The 9,306-nt window shown below is 46.6% G+C and overlaps 1 protein-coding gene across 4 annotated transcripts in view; it reads left to right on the forward strand.

Moving 5' to 3' along the window:
* The window catches only part of CUNH4orf19 (chromosome unknown C4orf19 homolog), a 105,510-nt gene that overhangs the window by 89,319 nt on the left and 6,885 nt on the right, over positions 1-9,306 (forward strand). The window contains exon 2 of one of the 4 annotated variants that reach the window (XM_023507991.1): positions 424-557. The exons of 2 other annotated variants lie outside the window; for them this stretch is intronic. The gene's annotated coding sequence lies outside the window, so the exon portion shown is untranslated. Of the gene's footprint in view, positions 1-423; positions 558-5,955; positions 6,720-9,306 lie in introns of those variants that run through there. One more of the 4 variants, XM_012812645.2, reaches the window with a different exon arrangement.

The raw sequence follows: 9,306 nt of genomic DNA on the forward strand, positions 1-9,306 counted from the left end.
GAACCCGCCACCTTAGGTGTATGTGGCTGGCGCCTTAGCCACTTGAGCCACAGGCGCCGAGCCCACCCAGCTATTTTTAGAGGTGAGGTCTCTCTCTGGCTCAGGCTGGCCTCGAACCCATGACCTCAGGCAATCCACCTGCCTTGACCTCACAAGTGCTAGGATTACAGGTGTAAGCCACCATGCCCAGCCCTGCCCCAGCTAATTTTTCTATTTTTTTGCAGAGATGGGAATCTTGCTCTTGCTCAGGTTTGTCTCAAACTCTTGAGCTCAAGCGATCCTTCCACCTGAGCCTTCCAGAATCCTAGGATTACAGGTGTGAGTCGCCACGCCTGGCCTGGAAACTATGAGGCTCAGGGTCCCCAGCTAATGTTCTGGAACCTAAGGGTTGTCCTCTTGGCTGGTTGCTTGCACCTCCCCCAGGCCATTCCCACCCCGTCATACCTCCCAGGGACTTTGCTATTACTACACACTCGGTCCGCATCTCAGAAGTCTGGGTGCTGGTCTGCGGCTCCGCTTGGAGAGGCTGAAGAGACCTTCCCCAAAGAGCTGCAGACGTAAGTGAAGAACTGGTAACCTGGGGCTGGAGGGAGGAAACCAGAAGGGATGCTTTTTCCATTTATTCAGGATCGTGGCCTGGGATGAGCTTGGACTCAGCCCCCAGACCGGAGTATCACAGCGGACTAGTTTGCAAACTGCCGAATGGGGTGCCCCCGCCCCCCTGCAGAAGGGCAGCAGCAAAGCCTGCAGCGCAGTTCTCAGGATTCACTGAGACAGAGTGTAAGCCAAGGCGATGAGTAGACGTTCCCTTTCTTTCTCACTTTACCATTTAGATTGTTAGATTTGAGATGAGGTGACATGTTCCCATGTCCAGGCCATTGGTGATAGAGCTGTGACTAGAACATAGACTTCTTATCCCAGAGCACAGACCCTGCCTGGCTGAGTTCACCCAAACACCATATAACAGTGTTCATTTGGAGCTAAAAACTCCCATATGATTAGGACTGTTACTTCGTTAGTCATTTTTCCCTAAGTTTTCCCCAAAACATGAGTTCTGTTGGTTGTTAATAAGTTTGTTAGGAAGGCTCAGTACCTCTAGTTCAGCCTCTAGGGCTCCAGCCGCCTACTCGGGAACTGGTGGGTTTGAACCCAGCCCTGGCCTGCCAAACAACAATGACGACTATGACCAAAAAATGGCCTGGTGTTGTGGCAGGTGCTGTAGTCCCAGCTACTTGGGAGGCTGAGGTGAGAGAATCGCTTAAACCCAAGAGTTTGACGTTGCTGTGAGCTGTGATGCCACAGCACTCTACTGAGGGTGACGTAGTAAGACTCTGCTTCCAAAAATAAATAGATAAAAATAAGTTTGTTATGAAAATAAAAGTTCTGTGGTTAAATAATTCAGGGAAATATTGGGTTAAACAAAGTGAAATAGTTCCTTCTCACCGCCATGAATGTGCCCACCAGGAGATTAATCTCTGCTGCTCTCAAACCTATTTTGACCAGGGAGTCCTTTTGGGGGGCTGGGGGCACATGTCTACATACAAATATACCACCAATCCCAGCTCTAGATGCCAACACATACACCCTAGCACACGGACAAGTGAGACTGCAGGAAATGGACTATTTGATGGTGATAATAATAGCTTTTCAAGTTCTCAAAAATAACCGAAGCTCAGCCTCTTGAGGAGAAAAGCCAACACATCAGAAAAGCTGGTCCCAGTGAGTGTTTTTGTTTGGCTGGTTTTTGGTTTGGGTTTTTTTGTTGTTGTTGTTTTGAGAACAGAGCCTCACTCTGTCACCTTGGGTAGAGTGCCCCAGTGTCACAGCTCATAGCAACTTCAAACTCCAGGGATCAAGTGATCCTCTTGCCTTAGCCTCCTGAGTAGTAGGCACCCCGCTAGTTTTTCTATTTTCAGTAGAGATGGGGTTTGATTCTTGCCCAGGCTGGTTTCGAACTCCTGAGCTCAAGCAATCCGCCCACCTGCTTAGGCTTCCCAGACTATTAGGATTATAGGCGGGACCCACCACACCTGGCCTCCAGTGAGTTTTCTAAGCCTGTCCAGAAAGGAGGAAATGATTGTGCCATGAAAATAGATTAGACAAGGGATTCAGTACTGTCTGTGAGGTTAGATAGGCAGGCTCTCATTTCTTCTATAAAGGGGCTCACCTGATACTTAACTTTTTTCTTTTTCTTTTTGAGATAGAGTCTCATTATGTCACCCTCGGTAGAGTGCTGTGGCATCACAGCTCATAGCAACCTCCAACTCTTGGGCTTAAGAGATTGTCTTGCCTCAGCCTCTCAAGTACCTAGGACTACAGGCACCTGCCACAACACCCGGCTAGTTTTTTTGTTGTTGTTCTTGTAGTTGTCATTGTTGTTTAGCTGGCCTGGGCTGGGTTTGAATCCATCAGCCTGGGTGTATGTGACTGGCATTGTAACTACTGTGTTACAGAGGCCAAGCCCTGATACTGTCATTCATTTCTCTTGAGCCTGGACCTCAAGAGACAGTAGTGCCTCACTAAAGATTTGCTGACTTCTCCGCTGGCAACTTATGTGAATCTCAGGCTGTGTTTTCTAAACATTGGCCCGGTGGTTTTCTAAGACGGAGCCGAAATGTATGTGCTCCATTTTCTTATACCTCTCCTGAATATTCCCAACTTCTATAAACTCAAACCAGTTCCCAGCAGTTGCTTTCAAAGCTAATTAGATAGAACCCTTGAAGCAGAACGTCTTTGACCCTTAGAACTGCACAGGGAGGTTTTGCTGTTTCTAGGTTGGGAGAGGGGAACTGCAGTCTCTCCCTACTCTCCCAGCTCATGCATTTGCTTGTAGTTTGGACCAGTGGGTAGGGCGAGATTTGATCATGGAAAGGGGAAAGACCATCTATGGGAATAATTCATAAAATCTCATACTCATCTCTCTTTCATTCCCACCTGCCACTCAGCAGTTAATTCTTTATTGTAAGTAATGGATATGAAGTGCTCTGTGGAGCTAGAAGCTCACCAGGTTAGGTATTGCCTGGAAAGAGTGTGTGTGATAAGGAGGCAAACACAGGCCAGCACCAGAGCTCTGGAGAGTGAGTCCTTCCCTAAGATAGAACAGCAACGCGGAACAGGAATCATATCCCTTATTTGCCCCCTGAGTTTCTAGTGTGTTGGGCCGTGTATTGAGCAAAGTTCTTCAGGACATAGGAAGTATGGATGATAGCTAAATTCAGAAAGGCCAGAGGACTTTTGGTGAACTCCCTTCCAAGACCTTTCTCCATGATCTGAATTACAGGGAAGATCTTAACATCAGTGATCCCTGGAGATCTTGGGTTCTAGCCCAGGTTGTAAGAAGTATAATAAGAACTGACATTAAGACTGGGTGTGGTGGCTTATGTCTGTAATCCTAGCACTCTGGGAGGCCAAGGCAGGTGGATTGCCTGAGCTTATGAGTTTGAGACCAGCCTGAGCCAGAGTGAGACCTCTCTAAAAACAGCTAGGCATTGTGTGGGTGCCTATAGTCCCAGCTATTTGGGAGGGTGAGGCAAAAGATTGCTTAAGCCCAAGAGTTTGAGGTTGCTATGAGCTGTGACACCACAGCACTCTACCCAGGGTGACAAAATGAAACTCTGTCTCAAAAAAAAAAAAAAACCCAAAGAATTGACATTAGATTAGTGCTTTCTTTCTTTCTTTTTTCTAACTTTCACACTTTTTTTTTCTTTTCAACCTTTTTCTTTTTTTTCCAGCCTCCAGAATAGCTAGGACTAAAGGCACCCACCACAACACCTGGGGTTTCGCTCTGGGTCAGGTTGGTCCCAAACTCCTGAGCTCAAGCACCTCAGCCTCCGAGAGTGCTTAGATTACAGGCATGGGCTACTGTACCCAGCCTCAATTTTTTATTTTGACATTATTTCAGACTTTGTCAGAGGAGTTGGAAGAAAACTGCAAAGAGTCCTCACATGTCCTCTGCCTAGAATCCCCGGATGGTAACATGTACACCTTTGCCTTCTTGTCCTCTCTTTACACATGCACTCACACAATTTTTTTTAATCATTTTGCTAAGTTATCCTAGTTTAGTAAGTTAGACTCCTTTACCTCTAAATAACTCACTATGAATTTCTTAAAAACAAGGGGCATTCTCTTACATAACCCTGCTACAATCATGAAAATCAGGAAATCAGATTGAATATGTGTACTATGACCTAATCTATGACCTTTTGGCAAGAAGAATGTGCCACGTTCGGTTGTCATGCCTCTGAAGTCTCTTTGAGCCTGGATAGTTCCTCAGTCTTTCTTTGTTTTTTCATCAGGTTATATTGTTTTAAAAGAGTTCAGGCCACTTGCTTTGCAGAATATTCTGCATGTTTCAATTAGAGTTTGCTCTCTTGGCAGGACAGTCGCGGAACTGGTGCTGAGTTCTCAGGGCACCCTGTCAGGAACCACGTGTGATTTATTAGCCTCATTATAGCGATATTGCCTTTGATCGCTAAGTTGTGGTGCTGTGTGCCAGATTTCTCCACTGTAAGGGTACTATGATGGGAAGATGCTTGAGACTAAATACACTGTTCACTCACTAGGCTCAGAATCACTGATGATTCTTACTCAGATCGGTTATAATATTATCATGATGGCTGGGTGGCACCTGGGGCTCAGTGAGTAGGGGCCCAGCCCCATATACCAAGGGTGGCAGGTTCAAACCCGGCCCCAGCCAAAATGCAACAAAAAATAGTCAGGCATTGTGGCAGGTGCCGGTAGTCCCAGCTACTCGGGAGGCTGAGGCAAGAGAATAGCCTAAGCACAGGATTTGGAGGTTTCTGTGAGCTATGACACTACGGCACTCTACCAAGGGCAATAAAGTGAGACTCTGTCTCTAAAAAGAAAATATATATATATCATGATGGCTGTCAAGTGGTGACGTTTCTACCTCCATCATTTCTCCTATGTCAGCTGGCTTCCTACTTGTAAGATGAATCATTCCATTTCCCTTATTTTATTTGTCTCAGTGTGAACTCATGAATCCTTGAAGTAGTACAGAGTCTCTGTCACCCTGGGTAGAGTGCTGTGGCATCATAGCTCACAGCAACCTCAAACTCCTGGACTCAAGTAATTCTCTTGCCTCAGCCTCCCTAGTAGCTGGGACTACAGGTGCCCGCCACAATGCCCAGCTATTTCTTTTGGTTTAGCAGGCCCAGGCCAGGTTCTATCCCACCAGCCACAGAGCATGTGGCCACAGCCCTAACCACTAGGCCTCAGGTGCCTCCCTTGAAATAGTATTTATTCTAATGCTCCTTGTTCCAGCTTCAGCCAGGAAAATTCTTACAGGCTGACTCCTATGCCCTTTTGACCTATTCTTGTTATTCTGTAACGCTGTCACTGCTCAGGCTGTGCCTGTGGCTCAAGGAGTAGGGTGCTGGCCCCATAAACTGGAGGAGGTGGGATCAAACCTGGCCCCTGTCAAAAACTGCAAAAAAAAAAAAAAACCACTATGACAGGTAGCAGACCGTGGATGAAAAATAAAAGCTTTATTTTAAAGAAAAAAAAGACTGTCACTACTCAAAAGTGCCTCTTTCCAGATGCACTGAGGCTTTTTCTGTATTTCCATAACTTCTTAACAAATCATCAGCCTGGTTAGCAAATTCCTGGCCCTCTCTGGTCTTCTCTTCCCCCACCTCCAAAGCTACCCTCTTTTTTTTGGCGGGGGGGTTCTGTTTGTTTTTTGAGACTGAGTCTCACTTGGTCACCCTCAGCAGAGTGCATAGCATCATAGCTCACAGCAACTTCAAACTTTGGGGCTCAAGCTATCTTCTTGTCTCAGCCTCCTAAAGTAGCTGGGACTATAGGCACCCACCACAATGCCTGGTTATTTTTAGAGACAGGGTCTTGCTCTTGCTAAGGCTGGTCTTGAACTCCTGAGCTCAACTGATCTGCCCACTTTGGCCTCCCAGAGTGCTAGGGTTACAGGCGTGAGCAAGCTACCCTCTTTGTGAAACAGGATTTTCTAGCAAGGAGGTTTCACTGCAGCTGACCAGCTGACCAGCATGGCCACCTTCAAATACAAGACAATTTAACTTCAACACAAAACCCAGGACAGGGTCGAACCCCTGACTAAGGGCTCCAGGAGTGGTCCACACCAGCATCTATCCTAACGGTGTTTGTTTTTCCCTTGTATAAACCAACCTGTGGTTGCAAAGGATTTGCCCTTTGCTTCCGTTGCTTTTTTATGCTCCAAAGAGAAAGCAATTTTCTGTTCTGCTCAGTAATACAGCACCCAGCGACTGAGCTCTCACCTCTAAGATTGCTGTTGTCAAAAGGGAAGAGAGGGAGAAATCAGGCAGACTGCTGGTTTTGAACTCAGTCTCAGTGTAAAGAGCGTATGTCACAAGCCAAACGAGGAGGGTTTCCTTTTTGCACCTGGACTTGGGAGAACTCCTTGCTGAAAAGCAAGATGTGGATGTGGGAGAGACATATGAAAAGAGAGATGAACTGAATTTGATCTGACACATCATACAAGGAAGAATGATTGTACTTGTGGGTGTGCAGGGGCTGGGTGTAAATACATTAGTCCCCACCCTTTTTGTCAGTAGTCACACAACCTTGAACGCTAGAGCCTGGCTGGTTGAGAGAAGGAATGTCGCTGGGAAAGGAGAACACGGGGTGAGGTGAGCGAGGGCAGAGCCACTGACCAGGAAGAGGCTGTCCCCACCGAGCTGGGAAAGGCACGGAAGCATGGCCAGGTCTGTAGGAAACGCGTGTGGGGGGCCCCAGGGAGGTAATGGGGGAGAATGCAAACTGCAGGCCTGGTGCGGACAGGGAAGACCCCCAAACCTCCTTTAGGATGGCAGGGCTCTGAAGAACAATGTTTATAGGTCCTGTGGTTTGCCTGAGGGAGGAGAGGAGCCTACAAGCCACAGACTGTGTAATTTACTATGCAGGGAAGTGGTAGAGTTTGAGTTGGGCTTTTAAATCTCAGCAGTCATTTCATTGTGGTACAGATTGCTCCTGTGGCCTGAGCCACAGAACCAGGGGGTGAGGAGAGGTTTCCCAATCCTCCCTGGAGAGGGTGCCCCAGGGACAATCTTGGTCAGCCACGGAGGAGCTGGGGACACAGGTGGCCCTCTACACCTGTGCCTTTCTTTTCCTTCTTCTCTCTCTTTTTTCCTTTTCTTTCTTTTTCTTTCATTTATTTGTTTCAGAAGAAATCCTTCCTCATGTATGGCTCTCATCATAAAGTTGACCTGAGGTTTCTCAATACTTAGTATTTTATGATTGTTTCAGTTACAGTTACAATCCAGTCTGCCCTTTATGTTCTCAAACAGTTCTAAGATCTTTTTTTCCTTTTCTTTGATTGTTCTTCTTTTTTTTTTTTTTTTTTGCTACCTATTCTCCTGGGTTTTTTTTTTCTTTCTTTCTTTCTTTCTTTTTTTTATAAACAGAGTCCGAGGAAAACGAACACAAATGCATTGCAAGCGTGGAAAGAGTGAGGGTTTCAGAGTAGACTGTGGAGAGGAGGGACGGGCGGGGGCTGTGCTGGCTGCTTCTTACCCAGCCCCTCTGGGACTTAGCAGCAGAAAGTGAACATAAGTGAGGAACTGAGGCTGGGAGCAAAATCCTAGGGTTTGGAAATGGGTTTAATTGAGACTGTTTTGAGAAAGAGGTTAGACACCAATGTTGCTGGGTGCTTTCTGTCTGTAGAACTGTTGCTGCACTTGGGGTTTCTGTCGTTCAGCTGATGTCACAGCTGCCGGCAGTGTGCCATTTGGTCCTTAGTCCAGAAACAAGTGTTGCCAGAATTTCTCTCTATGCAGAGTCCTTGATCTTGGAAATTCAATTATAAACCCATGGACCATGCCGGTGAGGGGCAGTATAGAGTTTATTGACAGAGAAAGAGAGAGAGCAGGAAAGGTCAACAGAAGCTCCAGCAGCAGAGGGGGGACCCAACTGGGAAGCCCCCACCATGGGCCTTTTGACTGGGGGTTCTTATACTGAGCAGGGGGGTCTCAGGAATATATATCCCGCTTGGCAAGGAGCCCATGTTGATCAGCAGGGCTGATGTTGATACGTTAGCAAATGAACTTGGTCTTTACAGTGGATGTCCCGAGTGAGGCAACAGGGTCTGTGTTTTCATTGGGGGGCAGGGGAGACCACCCAGATGAGATCAGGCTGCTTTTCTCTGATCTTGCTTGAGTCCAGAGAATGTGGGCTGGAAAGGCCTGTTTGCCCAGAAAATGGGGGTTCCTGTCCAGTCTGAGCGGGGGAACCCTGCATCACAAGTACTACTGAGAATTGTTAATACTTGTAGGGATTATGGTGAAACTCACCCCTTCCCCTTGGTTGGTTTGCTGTAAGATGAACTCACAATTACAGCAGAGTAGTAAGAGAAAGGGTTATTTCCAAACACCATGTGCACGGGGGGAACCACAAGAATGATTACCCAGTGTCTAGAGATGGTCAGATACTTTTATACTTTTTGAAGGGAAGGGGAGAAGGTGGAATATGGGTGCAGAAAGTGGTTTGCTAGGGAGGAGAAATAGGTTGACTTGTAACTTAACTTGTGTCTTAAATGATTTGGGCGAGGTCTGCTAGCCTTCAGGGAGGAAAGAAGTCAGTTGCCCCCTTTGATGCCCTGATCCCGTCATTCTGGTTTATGCAGATACAGGGACAGCCCCTCCAATGCTCTCTGATTGTGAATGGCCTTTAATTCAAAATATTCTTTATGTTAAGTAGTCATATTTGGGGGTAAAATTTCCTGAGCTCCTTCATACTCTTGTTCGTTGCCCATGTTGTGCAACTAGAATATTAAGTAGCACCCAAGCCAGGCCACCATCTTTTTTTAAAAATACACTATATTCATATAGGGCTGGGTAAGACACTGGTCTATCCTTATAAGAATTAACTTACATAATCCCCCAACTGTAGAATGTGGTCAGAATTTTATTGTTCTTGTTTACAGATGAGGTGGCTAAGGATGGAGTCACACAGCAAGTGAGAAACAGAGCTGAGCCCTTCCTCTGAGTTTTCTGTCCCCAAGGCCCACACTTGTCACATCTGTGAATGCCTCGACTGGCACAGACACTCTCAGCTACTGTTCTCATTTTTAACGTATGGCCATTAAGTAATACATTCATTCCACAAATATTTGTTAACTATCTACTGCGTGCCAGTTATTTTCCGGAGTGCTACAGAATCAGGCTTGAAGAAAGGCTCTACCCCTCATAGCCTTACTTCACTGGGGAAAAGATGAATCATAAACAAATAAACCCATGATAAAAAGTGCAGTGGTGGCTCGGCGCCTATAGCTCAACCGGCTAAGGCGCCAGCCAC

Source organism: Otolemur garnettii, unplaced genomic scaffold (assembly GCF_000181295.1).
Source record: "Otolemur garnettii isolate 467f Iridium unplaced genomic scaffold, OtoGar3 scaffold00214, whole genome shotgun sequence".
Taxonomy (NCBI): Eukaryota; Metazoa; Chordata; class Mammalia; order Primates; family Galagidae; genus Otolemur; species Otolemur garnettii.